The 24,923-nt window shown below is 43.2% G+C and overlaps 1 protein-coding gene across 1 annotated transcript in view; it reads right to left on the bottom strand.

The window, feature by feature from the left end:
- Positions 1-24,303, bottom strand: part of LOC138516122 (TRAF-interacting protein with FHA domain-containing protein A-like) — a 43,173-nt gene extending 18,870 nt beyond the window's left edge. Inside the window, exon 1 of the mRNA XM_069630979.1 lies at positions 24,189-24,303. The gene's annotated coding sequence lies outside the window, so the exon portion shown is untranslated. The remainder of the gene's footprint in view (positions 1-24,188) is intronic.
- Positions 24,304-24,923: the final 620 nt, after the last annotated feature.

Here is a 24,923-nt window from a genome sequence, read left to right as displayed (position 1 = left end):
GCCCCAGCCACCTGCAGGGGTGCGCCAGACAGCCCCGCTCGACGGTCTCTCTAAAGAACAACAATTCATGTTGTGGAGTTAATGGCAGTGAGCTGGGCTTGTATTAAACGTGTACTACTGTACATCATGTTTGCTTGCCTGCCTGCCTGGAAGAGGCCTCAGGGACGTTTTTATGGGAGGACAAAAGGGGCACTTGCACAGGGCCCCGACCTTGAAGTGGGCCCCGCAAGGCTGCCTGATCTAAAGGAGTAAGATTCCTTTGTTCACCAGACTTAAATAGCACACACCAGGATATTGTATTGCATGGTGCTGAGGCTCTAAAGCTATTGCCTGTCTGTTTTGGAAAGTACATTTTACCTCAATCAATTCATCATGTAATGCTTTCTGTTTTCACTGTGGTATATATAGTTTGTGTATTCCTTGTGGTACAACTCCTGTAGCATTCTTTCCTTTCTGTGGGAATTAAGTTGATCATGTGCAATAGCCACATTTAAAATGCATACTGGTAAATTGAGTGCCGCAATGGTTCAGAAGTTAGCTCAGTGTGTTAAGCACTCATTACAGTGATATGTGGTACTATGCAAGATGAGACCAGCACATTCCTGTAAGGCTGGCTGAGGGCTTCCTATGTCTGAAGTTTATAAACCTGCCTGCATATGTATTTGGTTTTACAGCACAACAGGTGCTATAATCAGCAATATACCTGCACCAGATAGGGGTTGCTATAAAAACGAACATGTCATCCTTATGGTGAAGGTCTAGAAATTGGTGTGCTCGGATGGGGTGTTGTAAAACCTAGGCAATCGCCTCCAACGATGACCATAAACTGTTAGTCCAAGAGATGAATAAGTATCAGAATTTGGAACCAAAGCATTCATGCTTGTATCCTGGCTTTGCCAGCAGACAATGCAGTGATCCTGATCAATCATCTTATATCTCGTACATTAGTGTACTGTCTTCTGTGAAGTTTGCCTCCCTGCATGCTGGTGGCATCGTTTAGCCCATTACTTGATCTTTCTTCTTATGTAGGCTATTTGAGTGGAAGGGGTATGATCTTCAAAACAGCCTCACTCATGGTTTCACTGGCTATAGTGTTGCTTCCACTATAATAGTGAGCATTGATATATTGCACACCACAGGAACTTGTTCCTTTGATCTCTAATGGCAACACTATTTGAAAACTATGTCCCACTTAAAATCTCAGTCTGTCTGGATACAGACACCTTCCTGGTAGCTTCTAATCTACATCCACTACCCATGTTATGGTACGTGTAGCTTTCTCCTTCCTACCAATTGGTCTGCTCTATCCATGCTTGAGCACGTTTGCATTCTGCGAGGCAGCAAATGTGAGATCTCTGTCTATTCTGGGTTACATGTACCTTTTACATACCGTTCTGCATTAATCCTGCAGGCTGCATACCTTCCTGGATTCAATTGATATAAAGTCTCCTGTATCTATGCTAGAACAGAAGTAACCTCTTCCTAGACTGATAAACAAGTAGCATTTGAAGGCCAACATTATCAGTCTGATTAGAGCAAAAATGAAGAGGGTAAGGGGATTTACAGGGAGTAAACATCCTTATTTTTAATGCTGTGAGGCAGCATATCAACTTATGGGTTGTGATTGCGGCGGGGAACTGGGGCATCTCAGTTATTCTTGATCACTTAATTCCTTTGGTGTGGTGGAGGGGGGCCCCAGAGAAGTCCGTGCACAGGGCCCCAAAAGCGATTAAGATGGCCCTGGGAGGCCTGTTGCCATGTAGCAGGCAGCCAATCAAGTAATGCGTCCCGGGCCGTCATGCGCTTTGGTGTGCTGCTGGGTTCAGCTAGCTACCACACCCAAGCACATGAGAGCAGATATTCAGAGGAAGGAAGTGTTGATGGAGATAGAAGGACGGTGAGGCCTATTCGAGCATGGCCCAGCCAACAGAATTTGTGCATGTGTGCCAGCGTGCTTGAAGTGTGCTAACACACAGTAAGTATTGATAATAAGAAGACAAAATTGAAGGGTCCGGTGGGGGTCGGGAGAGTGTATTTCTCTTTTGCCCTTACATTGCATTGCTATAGCCAGCGCATTATGTTGAAACCCCACTTCAAGGGGCTGAGAACTGGTGGACAGATGGTAGAGCAATCGTGTGAGGAGACATCTTGTGTAATGTGAGAGCCAGGGTCCACCCATGACTGGGAGGGGTGGGTGATCACGGCATTCCGTATCACAGTAGGCCACAGGGTATGGTGGTGCCCCGATGCATTGCACAGCTGACAGCAGGGGCATGGTAGGAAAGGAAGAAGAAAGCCTTTGGGCATCCAAGCCATGCAGCTAGACCAGGAGTGGGCACATATCTCGAGTAAGCAGGCAGTAGCTGGGAAGTGGCACTGGCCGAGTCATTGATTGAGAGATCAGTGAATATGTTTACCACCATCAGGGCTTTCTTGGAACTTATTTTATGTGTGTTGGTGGGTCATGCAGAGTGCTCATGGTATCCCCTAACCACTCAATTCTTCCAGGAAATGGACATAAGTGGCGGGCTGAAGCGGTTATACGCTCCCTCAGTTTCGGGTATCAAGGGTGCCTTGTCTCTAAAACTTGCCACATGCCGTGGGTGGGCCGTCCTCTAATTTAAAGTGCTAGTGTGGTGGGGAAATTGTCTACCTTTTTAGTTTCCTGGAGAAAAAATGACAAGACAAAATGTACCTGTACACACACCACAAATTATTCATGCAAGGTTTTGAAGAAGGGTCCAATTTATTTACATCATTTGTATTGTACTTTTGTATTTATTTATTTGTAAAGGGTGGCCAAGCCCTGACTAACAAATCTGAGATGCGCACACACGCACAAACCAGGGTATTTTACCAAATACACCTGTGGTGTATAGGACTCGTTTCTGACTGATGTCTTTTTTTAGGACCCTGTAGCTTTGGAATTCTCTGTATGCAGCTGGCTCGCGGCTCCAGCTTTACGTCAGCAGGTAGAGTTTCCCCCTTTTAGCTAATGGGAAGCAAACCTCACGATAAAACAAGCAAAGCACACATTGACAAATTCATTATGTGCTTTATATACCATTAGGCCCGAATAGGAGGTTAGATGACCTTTACCCATCCTTTTTCTATCTTTCAAAACCATGTGTGGCACACATGGATCCATGTATTCAGCAAATTAGCTACTCCTTTTACATTACAAAATAATATAAAACTCAAATTAATCTCTGTATTTCATACCCGAGGCTCTTAGCCTTCTGCTGTAATTGGATGGTAAAATTCATAGCTAACAAATGTGAGGCAGGCATGGTATCAAGAGACGACACAGACAAGTGAAACACAGTTTGTAAACCTTTATTCTCAATGGTCAGGATGGTGTAACGCCTAACTTGCCTTAACTCTAAGATGGGAATGTTCCCTTACAGAAAGAAAACTAAGGGAAGTCTAAGTCTGTCAGTCCAAAACAAATACTCCCCGTGTTAAAACCTATGCTTATCCTCACTTCTACAGAATAGGGTGAATGGGATTTGTCCAACTCAATAGTGTTCTAAGTAAAGTTAATGTGACAAGGGAGCCTTTCTTCAGCTCCCTTCTGCAACTTTAAAGCACTCAGGATTATAAAGTTTTACAAGTCTCTCAGGTTTCCTGTGTCAAAGAAAAGTTCACTTGGCACAAAGCTCTCTTGGCAAAAGAAGTTTACTGTATCTTTTCCTGGTCAGTTCTTTAGGCTGCTCCGGGTCTCCTTTCCATGAACCCAGAAGCCCTCTAGTTTGCACTTCTTCAATGGGTCTCTTAGGCTTCCCTCGCCCAATCTTAGACCCTTGTGGTTACCTTTGTTCAACTGGTTTAATTGTGTTTCCTTTAGTACAAAAAGTTAAACTCACAAAAGTTCCACTTGTTAACATCACAATTCACTTGGCTTCTTTCGGGACTCCCTTCCCTATTCTGAACCAAGTCCCTTTAACTTTTTCTTTATTAGATCATGCAGTTCCCTGCTTTCAATTGGGCTCCCCTGGTAGTGGCGCAGTTGTCAGACCGCACGGTCGCGCAACCAGGTGCCTTATACGTATTCCTCTTTTCCTTGTCCTGGGTTCTCTGAAGCAACTTGGATCAATATCCCACCTGGTGGTCACCCCAATGCTTTCCCAACACACTTTGTTTGATGTCAGCACTTTTCTATCCGTTTTGGGAATTTTGCTCCGACTTCATTTCTCGCACAGCTCCCCTTTTTGATGATCTCTATTTCGCTCACTTTTCATGTCGGCGCACATCTCCCCTCTTTGCAGACACTTTGTTTCTTTACACAGAGTCATTCGAGAATGTTTAATCATACACACGACCACTCTGCCACTATGTATCCTTGGAATTCGATTCGTCAAGTTCACCAGATGCATCAGTCTTACGCGCTCAGGCTGCAACGTTGATTCTTGCTTGTTTACTTCAATACACACCAGACCCTGACTGCGCTTCACTCACCAGTGTTGTTTTCTTCATTCTTGGGTTAACATCTTTGTTGTCTGAGGTTACGGTCTCCCCACCTGCCCCTCAGACACTCCTGGGCTCCTGTGCTGTCCCAAGGGAACAAGCATTTCATTTTCTAAATGTAACAAGGGATCAGCACGCCTCCCGGCTCCCTTCTTTGGACTTCTCTTCTTTGCTGGAAACAGGGGTCGTTAGCAACGCTTCTCCCGGATTCTTCCTCATACAGACCCTCAGCATCTTGGCATCCTTATTTCTTCCAGCTGGTCATGAGCAGCCACAGCTCCTCAGCTCTCCTCCCAACTCGCTCTCTTGGCTGATTGCTTTTGTTCCCTTTATACTCTCATGAAGACTTGATAGGCTGCAGGTGGGCATGGTTGATTTCAATTGCCTGACCGTACCTGGCCTTGTTAGTGGGACATGGCCTATGAAGATGCTGATGTGCCTCTATCTCCATCTTCTTCGTCCGAGTACCATAGTGGTGTTTCCCATAGGAAATCTGTACTCCTCTTGATTTCTTCTTCTGTGTTACAGTACTTGAGTGATACTTGAAGGCTGAGTGTGGGGGGGTTGGGTAGGTCACTGTCAAGGAAGGGGAGGGATACCATGTCTCAGGTCTACGGGTGTTCCTAGAATAGGAAATTGGTATTGGTTCTTTCACTCTGGTACCCTCAGTAAATGAGGTTAACAGGGAAGGAAAAGATTGGTTCTCACAGTAGTTCATGATATTGGAGGGAGAGAAGGATATGTCCGGTTATAGTTAGAAAAAGGGGTTTTACATTCACTTGCTTTCCTCCGAGAGTGAGTGTTTGACGGAAGATCTTGGGGTAGGGTAGGACATACGTGATGATATCCTATGACAGTAGAGGAGAGGAGGGACAGATCGGGATAAAGGAAAGGGAGTTGCCAGATCTCAACTTTGGGCATCCCACTTCGGTTCTTCAAAGACCCTGCATCCCAGTAATACCCCTTTGCAGCCTCACTGCTGCGGTCAGAATCTGACAGTCTTGCCTTTCTCTTGGTTACCTGAGGGGAGTTTTTAATCAGGTTAAATGTGAGAACGCCCTAAGATTTCTCACGTAAGACACACATGAGATTGGAGAGAAGAGTTCTGTTGAATAGAGCAATGGCAGACAGTGCAATTACTCCAGGATGATGTCCATGTTTGTTCCCAGGCCCTAGGTATGGTTGCATGAGTAGGCCTCTGACATAAGCAGGCTGGGGTTCTCTAATCTTCTCTTGGCTCATGTTGTGGTAGTGGTGGCCCAACAATCAATACCACGTTCCCGGGAGTGGAGTGTGACAGGCGAGAATACAGAGTAATTTGTTATCACTTAAAATAAAGGATTCTCCATACAGAGGTATATCATAAGTACTTTATCTTTGTTAAAGGTAGCTCAAGTGTTTATGCACCAAGTGTCAACCTGAAATTGTTTAGGTTCTCCCAATGCTTAAGGTTATCTGTGATGGAAAAATCATTGAATCATCAAGACAACAAGCAAAAGGCTCCAGGGATAATCCTTGAGAGCTGCAGCTCAGTGCCTCCATTCTCACACTTTTGACTAACAGTAAGCAATGTTTTCTGACGAAACAAAAAAGGAAGTAGTAAGACTAGTTAAGCGGTTGACTGTTTTAAAAGTAGCCTTTCAGATGCCACTGAGCAGGAGAGAACAATCTAAGTTGTGACCTCCTAAAGGTTTATGATTTTCTTTTGAATTCGCAGCAATTTTTCTGATTGTAGAACTATCAAAATGTGGCCTTGACAGACTAGATATTCAGACTCCTTTCTCACGATATGCCATCCCCACCGTTCTTTGCTAACTCACCCTCATTTTAGAGGTTAATGTGCAGGCACTGATAAATACAAAGTACTTGTGCACATATGCAAACCCAGATTGTTGCTTTCAAATGTTGCTCAGTGTGGGCCCAACCTGTAAAGCAAGTCCAGACAGTGAGGAAGTATTTCTCTACAGTGTCTAATATTTGTATAGTGTGAATGCAAGGCTTCAAGATCTTTATCAGCAGTTCTCGCAGGTGTGCCGTTTTGAGTTTCCTAAACACTTTTTGATTCACACAGTGATGTATTGTTTTGCAACAGAGGTTTATAATTCTTAGGCGCTGTGCAACAATGAAGTTGATCTGTTTTTCATGGTAACGTGTGAGAGAAGAAACCCCATTTTTGCAAAGTCACTCACACTCGGTTATCTCCCTTCTTTTCAGTTCTCAAGAAACGACTTGTCAAACTGGTTGTCAACTTTCTCTCCTATTTTCATACAGATGAGGGGGAAAGTAAGAACATATTTCTATCCAGCAATTTTCATAACGTTTGTTAACTGGCTGGATCACGCGGATCAACCTCAGGTCTCTTCATTAATAGCTATTGAAGTGTCCGTGGGTGAGGGAGAAGAGTTAGGAGCTGCTTCACTGCCACTGGTTGGGTTAGAGGAGAAATGAATGCTCTATGGGATTCGTACAAAGCATACTAGTTGAGGTGGTCTGTTATTACTCACCCGCAATATGTGAAGCAATAGCGCTTACATTTGCATTGGGGCTAGCCCACCAGCTGGAGCGTTTGATCTGCATATAACCCTCATCCGGGAGGAGGAGCCGCATCACCAACTACAGATGCAGTGTTTGAACAGTGCCTAATCCACAAACCTGGGGGGATGATTCAGGACCCAACTACCTCGCATTGTTTGAGCAGTGCATCTACAGCCCTAAGCGGGACCTGTCAAGCCTTTCTCACAGCAGCCACAGCCAGGGTAAAGTAGGGGATTCTTTCCCAACTCTACTGATATTTTTCAACTGCATCTGGCAGAGCCTTCAGAAGCTTGCACTCTCCTACCTCAGCTGAATTGGTGTACCCTCCACTGTTTTGGGAGAGAGGGATCTCACCTGCGATGGTTAATGGGAAAGCTCAGCTTCAGGTTAACAGCGACAGATATTTAACAACTTCTTGTTAAAAGTTTTGGATAAGGTAGTTTCTAATCAACTGCAAGCACACTGTGAAGCAGAACTTGTATTTCATGGTAAACAGTCTGGTTTTCGAGGTAACCATAACAAAGAGACTGATCTAATAGATCCGCAGACCAATATGCTCGAGATGATGGACCAGGGGAAAATCGGGCTACTGGTCCTCCTCGATCTATCTGCAGTTTATGACCTGCTGGATCATGGACGCCTACTAAATACTCTCCCAGACATTGGGAATTATACAACCGAATCTGCTAGCTGGGTCAAATCATTCTTATCCAACAGACATTAATCTGTATGCTGGGAAAGTGCCTCAGCTAAGTCTTCTCCAATGCTCTGCAGGGTGCCGCAGTGGGCATGTATTTTCCCCCATGCTATTATTTAACCTGTATGTTAGACCCCTGCGTAGCCTCCTGGAAGCCAAGGGATCTTTTCCCCAAACTACGCAGATGACACCCAACTGATCCTAGAAATCAGCGGGGATTAAGATCAGGATGCTTTAAACCTCAACACTATTTATGATATCATTGAACGGTGGATGACCAATAATTGGCTCTGCCTTAACAGAGCAAAAACTGAGCTACTCTTGTTTGGAAATACAGCTGTCTGGGCTAAATTAAGGAAGGAATACGCTTGTTTCAACAAGAAGGATTCTTCCATTTCCATTGTTAGCAAAGTAAAAACGCTGGGTGTGTTTCTGGACACTTCCCTAGGCGCAAAGACGCAAACAAGCTACATCTCAAAGAACTTCCATTAGTACCTAAAACTGCTAAAGAATATCAAACCCTGCATTTCGGAGGCCAATTGTGCTTCGATTGCCGAAACTATTATTCTATCAAGCCCTATTATTGGGTGCCAACTTAAAGTGCTTCTAAAAGCTTAAAAACTTCAGAATGATGCGTTTGCATTATCAAGAGCATCCCCAGGCGTGTTCATATCTCGTCTGGCAGACAATCTCTGCATTAGTTACCCATTGTGGAGCGAATTCAGTACAAAACTGCATCTATCATGCATAAGTCCTTTATGGAAATGCACCGGACTACTTGAAATCACGTATTTCACCATACATACCTGGACGCACATGCGCTCCACTGACCTGGAACTCAATAATTCCCACAAATTTAAAAGAGCTAAATGTCTAGGAAGGGCTTTTCCCACACTGGGCGCTCAGACATGGAACTCCCTGCCTCTAACTCTACGACTAAATGAGAACAACAAAACTTTCCTAAATTCGCTGAAGACAACCTGTTCAGATAAACAGGGATTACTGCAATCCAAGGTGATCGTGATCACCCAGAAATGAACCTTGTTTGAGTCCTTTCTGATATGTATGTGTCACGTGTTCATGTGCGCCCAGATGCCCGTGGGTCACCGGCGTGCTATAAATAAATAAAAAAAGAAAATAAAAAGACAAAAGCCATCGCAGGAATTAGCATGGCACCTCTTGCTTCACAGTGACCATTCCTGTGTCCACAACCCCAGTGTGGGGACCTGGTACATGTGGTTGAGAAGGCATTGAGCTTCTCAGCTTGTCAAACAGTTAAATTAGCAACACTTGCAAACAGTGTAAGCAGGTAATTACAAATCGGGGCTGCTACAAGACTCACTAGAGGCTCTCTGCTGTGATAACTGCCTGCAAATATATCCCACCCACCCTAGATGTGTGATTGCTCTGTGGTTCTTCCATCATACTAGTCTGTAAGAAGATTCCTGGGTACTGTGTGCTCACTTGCTGGTATAAAACCATTCACATTTGATTAAAAGTGTAATTCAAAACGTGTCTGTTAGTCGAGAAAGGGCTGGGGCACTGCCAGTCAGTCAGTGCGTGTCTCTCTGCGCCATCATTTCCTGATAACAGGCTTCTTCTTCGCAGTTCTGGAATTTGAAAATGAATCGCTAGGGAGGGTGGAAGGGTGGGGGTGTTCTAGTATCACCAGGCCCGGACAGCACTAAAAGCCCAGTTCATAGAACTCTGACCCTGTTACTGGGATGGAGGGAGGAAGGGACGGAGGGTGTAAGGAGGGACGGAGGACTGACTCTAATATATAGACCAGTAGGTTGAGCACTCGCTGGCGCTACTGCGATCTATGTGCGATCTGCAGCTAGCAGGTTCCAATCCTGGCAAGGCCAATTCAGACTTTCATTAATCTGATGTTCATAAATGAGTAACAACTTCAGTTGGGAATAATTGTATGTAAATATGTTCTATGTACAGTGCTTTGGCAAAGGCGCTATATAAATAGCAAATCATTATCAAATGCCAGGGCCTTGGCTACCACCTGAAGTATCTGGGTGAGTCGCTCAAAAATTAAGTACTCAGCTGCTATTGTCGCTCACGGTGAAGCCAGCCTGCATTTCACAAGTTCGAATTCTGCACGAGCCCCTTCGGCCTTTCATCTTTCTGAGGTGGTTCATAGACTGACCACTATTCATTGGAATAATAAAACCTGCTATTACAGAACTTAAAAGCAGGAGTAATCAGGTGTGAGTATAAAGCACACTATATAAGAATGTACATTACATGATGGGTGGAAGTGGGATCCTGAATGCAGCTGTGTGGTATGGTCAGGTGAATGCATTCTGCTTGTTGTGTTGGAATGCTGCAGTATCAAGCCTCATTTAATTGTGGAATAGTTATAGTTTACATGTTGTGTAGATTTCTGGAATGTTAGTTGTGCACGACTAACTCTTCACTCCACCACCGTAGGGATGGCACCTGTAGCATTATCTGTAAAGTCGTGAATTGACACGATTCACGGTTGATGCTTTGAGGGACTTTTGTTTTAGGCGAGGGGCGGGTCACTTTTTTTTTTTTAGGTGCCCGGACCTATTTCTTGTCCCGATCCGACCCTGTGTGAGGCCCAGGCTCAGCTCACAGGAACACAAAAGTGTAATTGTCTGCACAATGCACTTATCAGCGCTGATGATCTACGCCTCATCCTCTCCCTCTGCATACACTGTTGCTTCACTCCTCCAGTTTCGCGGCATAACACACCTATGGGAATACATCAATGCAGTCAAAACACACAGATTGATAAAGCGTCGTCTCCTAGTTTTCAGAGAGTGTAATGAAGTAGCTTATTAATGGCATTGTTATTTTAGCCTCGTGTTCTTTCTTCAGCGCGCATGATCATGACATTAAATATTACAAAGGCACATTTATGAGCTGGAAAACACTGTGATTTCTTTGTAAAGCAGTTGAATTGTCTTGGCTGCTGCAATGGTAGGTCTTTTGCTCAACTCGTTGTTACAGTGGCATCGTATAACAGTTTAACTTTCCTGATGGGTTTAATGACTATAGATCTTGTGGGCTTACAGTGGCGTCCTTGCATTTGCCAATGTTATCAGACTGTGTTCAGAGAGTGTGATGATTGCTAGTGGAAAAGCCCTGAAGCTATATACTGCAGCCCAGGTGCTGCAGTATATAGCTTTAGAAGCGGTCTCTTGTGTTTTAATAGAGATTGGACAGTACGCAGCCTTAATGCCCAACCACTGGAGCAGAGTGGCAGTGCCCGCAAAGTCATGACACACCATGGTGGTGTGCTCTTACCATCATACAAATCCCCTGCTAATAATCAAAAGGCGAAAATAATGTTTTATTTCAGGGTTTTGCAACCTCTGGCTTTCCAGATCTCTTTGACTACAAACTCCTATCAGCACTAGCCAGCATAGTGAATGGTGAGGGCTCGTGGGAGATGCAGTCGAAAGCATCTGGAGAGCCACAGGCTGCAGACCCCTTTTCAGTTGGCTTATGTGTAAGTGTTGTATCAGGTAAATGTGTACCTATGTAAATACATTGTTCTCCCATTACAAACATGTGTAAATATGTTATTCTGCCATTTTAACCTTGAATGTTTGTAGCCCATGCATGGAGTGTACAGTATAACACATTCCATTCTGGAATGGAACATTGGGATACTGTAGTTGGAGAGAGGTGATATGACTTGAAGGAAGAAGGCAGACTGATGAAATGGCAGGTTGGGACTGCTTACTAACTTGATGAGAATTTGACGGAAGTAATAAATGCTTACAATTACTTCAATATGCCTCAAGTGTGCATCTCATTACTAAGCTTACAGGTAGTTTACATGGTGTGTTGGCCCCCTCTGGGCTGCATAGCTAACAGCACTTTTAAAACCAAACCTAGCCCTGCTTTATGCTTGTGTGGATACTGGAGTTGTGCACAGCATTAACAAAACAAGCAATTGCAAAGTCAATGGGCTTTGTCGGACATGGATCAAGTGCAGCCTTAAACTCCCTAATTGCTGTAATGTTATGTTAAAGGTTTTTATACCGCGTACTGTTGCTGCCTGCATGGGCTTTTGGTGCTCTAGCCGTTCTGTAACGCATGGGGGGAGGACGGTATGTTAGCGGGACTGAGCAGAAAAAATAGCATGAAAGATGTGATGTGCTGTTGGCAGCTTCAGTTCGGTTGACATCATTCACTGAGCGCAGGTGTGTTTTTCGGTTGTGTGAGGAACCTGAAGGTGTCTCACCCGCTAGTCCCCGGGGATCTGTCATCTAGGTGGCCAGGACACAGCCATCGCTTTTGGATCCAGTTCCTGTGTTTTGAACCAAGGTTGCAAGCAGCAACATTGTATAAAGAGAATGTGATGGCCTGGAGACACTTAGTGGCCACACTGTCCGGGTCCACCCAGGCCCGCCTAAATGAACATGATTCCTCTGGGAATACAGAAGGGGAGGTACCCCTAGAGGAAACAATGGCGGAGGGTGAGGTGGAGTAGGCTCGAGTTAAGGGGCAGGGTAACAGGGAGGCAGTGTACATTTTATGATACTGTACATGATGCTTGAAGTTACATGATACGCACTGTTGGGTTTGTTTTTTGTTGATTGGTTGTTGTAAAAGTTAATAAAAAATTGTTTAATAAAATAAAACATTGTATAAAGAGAACTGTGTGTGAGACATTTGTGATGAGCGACGCAAACATAAATGGAAACCAAAGGAGTAGTTGAACTTTATAATTGAACTTTGGGAGGTCAAGAAAAGATACCATACACAGAGTGGGCCGGTGCCACGTGGGTGCTCATTCGAAAGTCTCTGTTAAGTATCCAACTGATGAAGAGTGTGAGAAAAGGGAATATTGAGATCGAAGTGGTCATGCAACGGGTCAAGCTAAACCCTGTGCAGATTTGAAAGTCTTTGATAGTTTAATGTACATCACAATTGGTCCGAGCCCAGCTGAGGGAGACCAATTAAAGGAGAGAAAGGCATCTGAGCCCGGCAGGGGGGGGCCCGTGGTGAACCATGAGTCACCCAAAACATAATTCTCTGAACCTTGTTTTGAAAAGGATCTGAGCCCGGCTGAGGGGGATCCAGGGTGAACACCCAAGTTGAGTACTGGTAAGAAGGAAAAGAACATTTGCGTGTTGTTTTTGGTACAGGAGGCCCTCTGAGTCAAGAGACTTGCAAGAAGTAAAGAGACTTGGACACAGAAGGTCCTGAACTGGGAAAATTGAACTGTATCCTCATGCCACAGAAACCAGAGTGTCTGCTTTACTGGAGTGACACGCCTTGCACCATGCTGAAAACATGGGGAAGGGAGGCTAAAGGCCCGCGCATCCTGACATATTATTTTGTGAACACTTCTTTCTTTGTCATGAACATTACCCCACATTATTTGTAGATTAGTGGTAAGGATTGGCAATAGGTTGTTTAGTATAGGCCCTTTTAATTTGACAAGACTCCACTAGAACTGCATTATTATTATTTGATGGTCATAGCTTGCTCCCATATGCAGATTTAGGTTTAGATAGGTGTTTATCACACCCTTGTGCAAGTTCAATACACACCCTTGAACTGTGGTCACTTGTGTCTGTCTTACTGTTGATACCATGCCTTCCTTACAGTTGGTAATCGCCATGTGTTGTTGGGCAAGTTTATGTGTGGTTTATTTCGTTCTATAGGTGTTGTCAAGTGCGTGCAGTTTGTGGTGCTGTAGAGGTATGGTTGTGTTTAGTTCAGAGTTTGAGAAGGTGTATGCAGAAGTGCATTACTAGATAACATTCAGTTAAACAAAACAAAAAAAAACAATACTTTTTAAGCCATTACTAAAGCACAGAAATAAAGCTTACACCATTACAAAGTGATAACACAAATGTATCATATTTACCACAAAACATGTACAATCATCAAACAAAAAAGTGGAGCTAAACCAACCCTATTCTGCCATGTCTTGAACATCTAGCGCTCTTCATTAGACTGCCAACACAGGCAACCAATTGCAACTAATGTACACACCGACCGTCCATTTGTTCAGTAGATCACAAAGCCCAAACATACAAAAGGAGACAATAATGGCACATGACAGATGTGTATTGATGCTCATTTACCACTCCACACCTTCCAAATTAAGTTTTTCCTGGTTTGTGTTAAGGGGTGAGCTGCAAACGCATGAGGATGTTGCAATATTTGTCATTTGCCCTGGGCACCACATTGTCTAGAAACTTCCCTGTGCCCATGTTCTTTGTTTACCGAACATGGAATCCTGGTAGAAAAATTTGAAATAAACTGCCATTAGTGGGAAGGTGTAACAGGAAGCAAACTGGAATTCTAAAACATGGGTTATACAAAAGCGGTAAACACTGATATTATGTTGGAAATGTCAAACTGAAGTCAGCTGCGATTGTCAATATGGCAGTAAACTGGGACCGTGTGACTCGAAATATACCGGAAATTTGCAAAAATTGACTGGTAATATACTGGCATTGGTTAACACCAAACTGAAGTGTGCATTAGTAAAGTGGGAGTATTCATGTGGTGTGCATACTGGAAATGCACAGGTATTGTATATGCTTAAAATATATTGGAATTGTGTATCCAGGAATACTGTGTAAGTGGGAACATTGATGGATTTGTTAAACTGGTAGTACGCCAGTATTTGGAAAAGTGGAAACATACCCAGGTTGTAAATATAGGTATACACTGACAAAGTTCAAAGTGGACGTATACTGGGATGTGTCAAACTTGAAATATATTCGGTTTGTAAAAGCTTGGCTCATTTTAGGATTGCCATTAATATAAATATACTTGCATTGTACACACTGGGATTATCAAAAAGGGAATGTTCTGGGATTGCTCAAAATGAGACTATAGTGGGGTTGTCAAGCCTCCTACCTAACAGAAAATCTCAATCTAGAGAACAATGAAACAATGAAAGCTAGAACCTTGCCAGAATGGAGAACACAAAATGGAAGAGGGGGAGAGAGAGAGCATTCTCCTGATGCGCACCATTAACTGGTTTTTGAATTTTGAGTGTATACTAGAATTGTGGATAATGATCACAAAAGGAAAGTATAAGATTGTCAAACTAGTAATATACTGTGGTTCTGTAAACAGAGGAAACCTGAGTTATAAAATGAGAAGTATTATAGAATAGGACAAATTGGCAATTTTCTCAATTTGTCAAACTGTGACCTTTGAGATTGCCAAACAGCGGCTGTACTGGGTGAGTCAAAATGGGAAGATACTGGGGTTGGAAAAACTGTGAAGATACTGGGTTTGAGAAAACTGGGAATAAACTGGGATGGTCAAACTAGGAAGATATTAGGATTATGTGAACTGGGAATACCAAACTAAGAATATTAATGGTTTATGCAAACTAGTATTGTAAAGAGATTGTCAAACTGGGAATATAATGGGACTGGAAAAATGAATATAATTTGGGTTGTCAAACTGAAGCATGTTAATGCTGGGTTTGCCAAACAGTGATTATTTTGGGAGTGTCAATAAAGTACATACAGGGACTGTGCAAATGCTGAACCTACTGGGGTTTTCAGAAGGTTCCATCTGAAACTACTTTTAAACCCTTGCATAATTATCTGTTTCAGCCCTTCAAATATTTAACAAGTTAAACCTACTGTACAATTATTATTATAATAATTGTTATTACTAGTGTTATGGTGCTATGGTAAGGGTGTTTCAAGGTAGTAATAATTGTAATTCCTTTGAAGATCTCTTTTTAAAATGACTATATGCGTTTAGTAATTCAGGGGCCAGCAGGTTAGTGCATGATGAGCTGATGATGGATTGGATAGAGGACAACTTTCTTTGGCCGTAGCCTGAGCTTGGGTTAAAATCTGTTTTGACAGGAAACTGTCCTTGTGTCGAGAGCTAATGGAAGACCTTCTATACTTTAATAATTCCAATAAGATCACAAGGTTATATCAGATGAGAAATATCACAAGGGAAACTGAAAGGGAGGAATATTCCAGCATTCTTGATATGTAGCCCGACAGGCTAGGCTGATTTTTAAGATACTGTGAGATACCAGACACATGGGATACATACTTAGAGGTCCATAATGCCAAGCCCTTGGTGATCTGCTATAAGGCCACCATCCGTGCAAGCAGTAGTCTGGGGAGTCCTTCCTGACTGGGACCATAGATGGCTTGTTGCCAAGTTGAGGTGGAAGGTTCTCCACTTTCTAAAACAAAAGGTCTGATGGATGGGCCATGATGCCCGTTCAGCTCAGTGTAATTGCCACATGGCCATGGTACAAGTCATTTTCTACTTTCTCTTTTTATCTCGATGGTATGGGCATACTATACGGTGCTGGTTAGTGCCCATCCTTTAGAATGCGGAAATTAGGACATGTAGTCAGGCCTTTTCCCACCATGGAAACATGACCAATCTATCGAACTTGTGTAGACTAACCACTTTTACTGAGTCAGCCCTACTAAACACCATGAAAAAGAACAACAAGAAGCTGGAATTGGAATGGGGAAAGAATACGACCAAGATAAGAAAACCCAGTTCCAAAAACAAATCCAATCATATAAGAAAGGCAAAGAGAAGGCATTATGATAACAGAATCACCAATGCCACCAACACACAAAAATAAATGTTCAACATCATAAACGAAATGAGAAACCCACCAGGCTGCATCAACACTCCAATACCCTCACAGAAACTATGCAACAACCTAGCCAACCATTTCAAAAACAAAATCAACAACATCCGACAATTCATACAAAACAAACCTACCAACCCTAACACTCAACCAACCGGACCTCACGAGGAACCACAGCACAAACTCCAAAACTTCCTGGAAATATCAGTAGAGACATTCGTCAAACTGGTAAAACATAGCAAGAAAGCAGGATCCCTGCCCCCCTGACATCTACAAATCAATCCTCGCACAAGGAACTCTGTCAAAATATTACAGAAGCCTCTTAAATCTGTCGCTTAAAACAGGGACTGTACCACAATCCTTCAAATCAGCATATATTAAGCCACTTTTAAAAACACAAGTGGCGATGTGGAAGACCTCTCCAACTACAGACCGATTTTAAACATTCCCTATCCAGCAAAACTTCTAGGAACATACGTATACAAACTAACCCAAAAACATGTAGAAAAACACCACTTGCTAGACCAAGCGCAAGTCGGCATCACACCCGCAAGAGGAACAGAATCAGCACTACTATCCATCTGGGATGACTTAAAAACAAATGCAGACTCCAACACAACCTCGGCTCTGATTCTGCTCGACCGCATCGCAGCCTTCGACACTGTAAGCCATGACACCCTAATCGAAAGACTGGAAGATATAGGCATAACAAACACAGCACTACTCTGGATCAAATCATTCCTAGCAGACAGAACAGAAACCGTATGGGTAAAACCCTTCACATCTACTCCACGAGTTAACGACTGTAGAGTACCACAAGGATCGTCACTGTCACCTCTATACTTCAACATCTACCAGACTTCAGTAATCAGGATCTTCAAAAAATACAACATTACATGCTACAACTATGCAGACGACACTGAAATCACCTGCAAAATCGAAGACACTGAAGCTGACCACTCAACCCTAGTAGAATGTCTAAAAGAAATCTTTGACTGGATGAACGCCAACAACGTGAAAATCAACCCAGCAAAGACAGAAATCATGATTATATCCGAAAACCAAGAACACAACACCTACATCCCCAGGCCAACGGAAACGGGAACCATGCCCCCACCATCTAAGGTAGTAAAAAACCTAGGAGTCCTGATGGACAAAGCCCTAACCTTAGAACCACAAGTAAGCGCAATTATTAAGAAATGCTTCTTCCTCGTCCACACAACAAGAAGAATCCTACCTTTCCTCTCCTTCACCCACAAAACACTGACAATCATCGCCCTCATCATGTCAACATCGACTATGCAACCATCCTGTACATCGGGATGCCGGAATACCTCCTGAAGAAATTACAACACATCCAGAATGCAGCAGCCAGACTGCTCCTCAAACTATCCAGAAGAGATCACATCACTCTGGCACTAAAAACACTACATTGGCTCCCTATCAAACATTGTATCACATTCAAAACAATGTGCAATACACACAGGGCAATCAGCGGACAGGGAGCAGAATTCCTACAAAGGAAAATAACAATTTACAAGCCAACGAGACTCCTCAGATCAAGCAATGAAATTCGCCTAGAACCAAAACCATACGTCAAGAAAAAACGAGTGGGCTCCTCTTTCTTGAACCTAGCCGGAAAAACATGGAACAATCTCCCGAAAGAAATAAGAAACACACAAGATCACCTAAAATTTTGAAAACTTCTAAAAACCTGGCTTTTCAACACCTCGTAACCAAATTGAAACAACTAAAACAATCAAACAGGAAACACAAAGAACAGATTGACAGAATATATGATGGCACAGACAACACCCAGGACCAACGAAGGGAAGCTCCTACAAGAACAAGAGAGACAACGCTAGGTGGAATAGAACACAAGCGACAATCCCATGAGGACAGAAATCTAACATACATGCCCAACACCACAAACAACCTTGCCCAATCAGACAGGATGTAGGGCACAGACGTAGCTTGCAAGTACGTCAATCCAAACCTAGGCTACAGCAAAGACAAACTGGGATAAAACTGGGATAAAAGGACTGGCCGAATACAAAGATGGAAACACGAAAGTAGCTGACTTAGCATAATGACAAAGAGATGAGTCAGCCTCATCAAGCTGAAACCTAACCACCAAAAGGAAACAACCTTCCCAAAACCACAAAGGAGACACATCAGTAATAACACACTGATATGCTCGGCAAACAGTGTTAACCAAACTGAAGCTGCCGACAGTACTTCACAGCTCCCTTGCTCTTCTCCAAACTTTGTCCTACTAACACGCTTAACCTACTCCCCCTTTTTTTGTTACAGATCCGCCAGAGCGCCACTCCGGTGGTGATAGTGTGCGGTACAAATATCCTTTAACATTAACACTAAAATGTTGTGTGACACCGCTGTCCATCATGCTATCTGTTTTAGTGTATCTAGGCAGTAATGAGGGAAGTCGGCTCTGTAGAAGACCAACGTTTTTTTCTTTCTTTTTTTGCCACTACCAGGTTTTGGCTCTGACTTTATATATCAGTGGAAACCTGATTGTAATGCATTAGATGCATGTTGTTTTATCTTTATTTTATTTGTTTTTATTGTATTTGAAAAAAAACCTTTACAACATGTTAACCATAAAATAAATTACAGCACAAGGTATTAGATTGAAAAACATCACAAATACAATGCATAAAATACACACAAGTTTCCTTCTCAAATTGCACTTTCCCTCTTAAACGCCAATGCTAGCAAATCTAAAAACCACTGCCCCATCAATTACACGGTAAGAATTCATAACTAGCTAAGAACTCAAATCTGACTTAAAATGTATTGATTTTAAAAAGGCAGCCACTGCCACACCAGCTGTAATGTTGTCGCTATATAAGCACCAACGCCACAAAGATTCATCACTGAGCCAATTTACACTCAAAAATAACTTGCCTAAATAACTCACCCTGAGGACATTCAGATTGGGGCAGTTCAAAATCAAATGTCTAGTTGTTTCTTTAACTGCCTTCATCGTACAGAATCTACATAGCGTTGCCTCAGGAGGAATCATCCCTCTCCTGACTACGAGCTCCTTAGTCAGGAGTTGATTCCACCAACATCTCAAATAAATTGCTCTATAATGAGCATTTGGAAATAAAATAAAATAAGGTGCAATAACTCCTCTTTTCTTGTACTCGTGTTTAAGGTGACTCAAAGAGGGATAGCCGGGAAAGCAGTCAATGGTCTCTATCCAGACTACATCACAAAGACCGGATTTCTCCTTGTCAGGATTTGTGATTAGGGTCTCAGTCTCCAGATTTAATTTCTGTAGTATTGATTCACATTCATGACTTAAGAGAGATATATACTATGTTCCACCTCCACAAGACTCATTCCCCATACACTTATTCAATTCTTCATACAAATATGGGGAGACCGGAGGAATTAATTTAGCATAAAGTGTCAAGAGTTTCCACTGGACACAGGCTTTAATTGAGGTCAGACCCAACTCAAATCTAAGCGCGGCAAGGGTTACTGAGCTCGGCACCCCAAGAACCCGCCTCAGGATCTTGGCTTCTATCAAGTCCAGCCAATTAGGCACTACAGGAAAATAGAGCTCTAACCCATAGATGATTTTTAGTTTCCCTTCATAAAATTGCAAGGCAGGCTTTATTGTGTAACATCCACATTTTTGATTTACCATGAGATTTACCATGAGAAGTTGGTTTAAGTGTAAAGAGGCCTTCTGCCACATAGTGTGGCCAAGATCCGTAAAAGTGGGCATTGCCGTGATAAAAAAAAGCCCAGCTAGGTCATGCTTGTCGAGGGTCTTATAGCTGTGTTCTCAACATGCCATGTTGGAAGCGCACGTTTGTTAACGCGGGAGAAGACCAAAATGTTGGTCTTTGCTGGATTAATGGACAACACGTTATCTTCTGCAAATTTTGCAAACGCTACCAACAACCTTTTCAGTCTCACACGAGACTTATCGAAGAGCAGGAAGTCGTCCACGTATACTAACCACGGGATCTTCAAGCAACCTAGTTTTGGTGACACAATAGCAGAGGAATCAAGATACTCGTTTACGTCCGCCACATAGAGACTAAAGAGGCAGGGAGCTAACACGCACCCCTGCCGGAGTCCAGATGGAGTAGCAATCTGTTTAGACAGAGAACCATCCCTATTAAGACGAATCTGTACACCTGAATTTTCATGCAGACCCATTATGAGTTTTAAGAGGCCACTGGGTATCCCCCTATCTATCCAATTTCTGCCAAAGCCGTCTCTGATCCACACAATCAAAGCAGAGGATACATCCATAGATGCAACATATGTGCAACGAGCCTTTTCTGACATGCCTGCTCCTGGATATCTCTAAACACCAGGCCATTGACATTAGTGGAGTGTGCTTTCCGCAAACCTGTTTGGTATACTGAAAGCCTATTTAGACGAGACCGACCATGATTCCAGATGTTCTAGCAAGAGCGACGGAAAGATCTTACTGTCCGCGTCTAAAAGGGAAATAGGTCTATAATGCCTTGGATCCATCATTGCGCCCCTCTTGAAAACAGGAACCATGTGGGTCGTTTGGCAAGATTTAGGGAAAGAATACGTGGCTATCACACTATTAATAAGTATAACCAATGCATTTGGCCAATTATTTGGGTCCGCCTTAAATATTCTGTTAGTCAGACCAGTTGGTCCCGCTGTCCGAGAGGACTTGGTAGAATTAATAAATTCTAGAACTCTCCATACTTCAACCTCAATTTTGTTGTTGGGAACTGTCAATTGGTATGTCCTGGGTGTTATAAGGTCTGGTTTTGCCTTGCCCTGGGCAAAGAGGCCCAAGAAAAACTTAACACATTCATTCCCCGCAACTGCATTCAGCTGAGAAGTTATAAGAGGAACATCATGTCCAATAATCAGGGTGCAGAAGGCACCCAGATCCCTACTAATGATGACCTTTAGCATGGATTCTACGTCCCTCTGCAAAAGGCCTGCTTTATTGAATTTGCAGAAATTCTTATATTTTTGTTTAACCGCCCTGCTTATAAGCAACTGCAAGGTCATAGGATCATCCAATCTTTTATTTCCCCTGATAGCTCTCCTCATCTCTAATTTCGTTGTGGCATGGACATCGTAGCATGTGGGTGTCTTCTAGGCCTATTCTCAATCTTAAAGGCAGCAAGATTCATAGCCTCGTTCATGATAACCCCAATTATATTATCAAACTAATTGACATTAAAGACTTCCAATTTCCATTCAAGGGGAGTTTGAGACATTATTGAATCCAAATCTTTGTTTAAAATGCCGATATTATGTGCCAACCAACTGGCCCCATTTCGGCCTGGAAGGCCACTCAAACCCACCAAACTTTATACGCCTTGCCTTTAACCAAAGTTTGAAGTTGGCCCTCAACATACAATGATCCCTCCAAACATCCTTTATGATATTAACGCGAGAGCAGGCTTCAGGTAGGGATTGTCCAACAAAGATATAATCTAACGTGGATTTACTTGTTTCCCGAAACTAGGTTGGCAATTCACTATCCTTATCTCCTACCTGACCATTCAGCGGCTTCAGATCCAAGGACGCAGCGGCACTGCACCATTGCAACCGGGCTTGCGATTAAGGGTCTGATGCCCTTGAATCTGGGGAAGCATCGTATCTGTATTGTAGGAGTTTTTAATGTCATTTAAACTTGGTCTATATTGTATGGAAAGGGTTAGATTTTTAGCTTTTTGTGTATGAACATGTTGATGGGTTTTTGGATAAGGCTGATGCATTATGCATTATTGAATAATGTTGTTTTGAGTGTTCTATGAATATGTATCAGCGCTGCTTTTATGGCAGGTGTAAATTGCTGGCTGTTGAGCTAGCAGCACGCTGGTCTCAGTGTTTGAAGAAAAAAAAAGATTTGCAAGCGTTTTGAGGCTTGCGCAATCAACCATGTTTCACAAATGTGCTCTGTTCCCAAATCCAGTAGCAATGCAGGTGCAACACCCCCAACTATGCGTTTTAGCTGGAGATGGCAGTCAAGCTCACACTAGCCAGCCTGTAAGCCAATAGCAGGCATTGATTGGCGCCGCGGCTTTAATGCCATGTCACGAGAGGCTATAACTTTTCTGCCATCCAAGCTCTTGACATTGTGGGGCGCCTCGACTCCACCCATTATTTTCTTCACCGGTAGGAGAATGTAAAACCTGGTGGGGAAAGGGCGACTAGAACAGGGTAATGGTGAGTTAACTGTACTTAATGCAAAATCACCAATGATGTGCTCAGAGGGCCCAGATGAAAATTAATATTATGTTCCAAATGGGGAAAAAGTATTTTTCATATTTATGTTTACTTATGCTGCATTTTGTAATGTGTTACATTGGAATAAATAATTGCTTCAAAGAGTCTATGTGGAGGGGGGTGGGTACGTTCAGGGGTAATCTCGGACTGGCCTATAGGGCACAATAGCCCCATGGCTGGAAAAAAAACACAAAATGCTGGTGTGGGGCAGTTTTTTGGGTCAAAGTGGTCCACTTTCTTGGCCAATTTGATGAGTTACTTCATTCTGCAGCTAGTAGTTTTGACCAGTGTTTATGAATATTCTTTAAAATGCACAATTTGCATCACACTTTATAAAAAAACTCCACCTGGTTACTGTTCAGTGTCACAAAAGGAATTAATAGTCATTTGCAATGGTGGGCCACTTTTTCATTGGTGCCCGAGACCATTTTATGGCCCAGCCCGACCCTGTTAAGGGAACATTTCCAGTTAAGTAAGGAGGCTGCCTTCCTGTTCCTGGCAGGAAGTGGGGAGAAGCAGGAGGGATGAAAAGGAAAAGGGAGCATAGGTTAATGTGCTAGGAAGGCTAAACTGAATTAATGTGGTAACTGGACATAATGTAAACTGGCAAAAGTGGTTATTTTGGAAATTGACAATACTGTGCTAACTAGGCCGGATGCAAACCGATAATCACGTGCTAATTTGGTTCAAAGAAGCACGCATTGAAATGATAGGATCCTATCTATTCATCAGAATGTTTGGCGCGAATAGTGAGTGGCATTGCCACTGAGATGTCAGTTCTGCTGCAACTTATGAATGATGGCGGTGTCAAATTGGAAGTTCACAACATTGTGATGAAGTGGTGGCGTGCATCACAAAATGTTATGGCAATTCCCTATTATGCTTACCGCCCACGCTGGATATTCGATATTAAACAAAAAAGTTCATTTAAAAATCATTGCAGTTCTCATTGTTTTTTAATAAAACATTTCACCACTGTATTTTCACCCACAACTGTTTTACTGATTTGTATGCCTCAAAATGAGTAGGAAGACATCGGACTCACCACTCGCTACTCTTCCCACATCGCCTCCCCCATACACCACCTCCCCTGCATTGTGATGCAAAAATGTGGTAAAATAAATATCGTGGTAAAAAATATATATTAGTAACATTTCTTCTGAATACTCTGATTCCAGATCGAATGTTAAAGCGCAATATCTTGTTTCACAAAAAGCTTATAGATCTTGGCCATCATAAGGCATGGGGGCCAGCCAATACGCGGGGTCAAAAGGTGAAACAACTATTACCTAAACAGTCTTCAGAAATAATGACAGCTAGAAAAATTGGCACACAGTGGTAATATGAGCCCGTGTGAAATAAAAGAAATAAACCGGCTGCTTCCGCCATTAACCGCTCACTGTAAACCCACTGCTTCGGGCGGCAGGCAACACAGGTTGGCGCGCTCTGGCAACAGAAACCCACTGCTTTGGAATATTGGGGTGCACGTAATATTTGAGCCCGGGCTCATGCTACTTTTCACCATGCGTCAAGATGTCCGATTGCTCGACCCTTTAAAATACTCAAATACTATTCTGAAGGTCTGCCCCACTGATAGATGTCGGCTCTCACCTGTGTTTGAATGATAAACGTATACGTCCTTTTTTCTGCCCCGCTCCTGCTTCTCCCCCACTTTCAGCCGCCGCGGTGCTCAGCTATTCGCCTGGCTCTCATGTGCCTCATAGGCGTGTGCGCGCCTCAGTAATATGCCACAGACACGCCCTCTCCAGCGCACACCCTTCTCAAACGCACGCCGTGACTGGGGGAGTGCAAGCAGACATTTGCTTCTTAGCCACTGCCGGGTTTTTAACATTCTCATCCTGTATGTCATAGTTTATTGGGAGTCAGAGGCGTTGCTAGGGGGGGGGGCTAAGGGGGCTATAGCCCCAGGTCTTTTGGTTGTAGCCCCTTATAGACGTTCAGGGGCTACAACCAAAAGGATATAGCTAGCCCCGAATCCCACCAGTCCTGACATTAGCTTAGCCCCTGATCTTTTCCAGACCTAGCAACACCCCTGTTGGGAGCATTAACATTAAATTAACGTTTTTGTTCTAGAACAATTCGTCTGAAGCGCTGTGCTCTGCGTGTGACGCAATATAAACAATAAAATAAAGAGCATGGCTGCCAATGGGAGAATTCTAGAACATACGTCACATGCCTTCACTATGGATGCATATGATCCCAACCAGCTCTCTGTTTACCACAGGCCTCACCATTCTTACAACCTTGAGTGGCAGCTGCAAAGCACACATTGTAAGCTGTCAGAAGCTGTGCCTGTTCTGTATGCCAAGGACACTTTCCTGATAA

Source organism: Ambystoma mexicanum, chromosome 6q (assembly GCF_040938575.1).
Source record: "Ambystoma mexicanum isolate Mex_15411 chromosome 6q, UKY_AmexF1_1, whole genome shotgun sequence".
Classification (NCBI taxonomy): Eukaryota; Metazoa; Chordata; class Amphibia; order Caudata; family Ambystomatidae; genus Ambystoma; species Ambystoma mexicanum.
The sequence above is the reverse complement of the archived record's forward strand: the minus strand, read 5'-3'. Positions and strand labels throughout refer to the sequence as shown.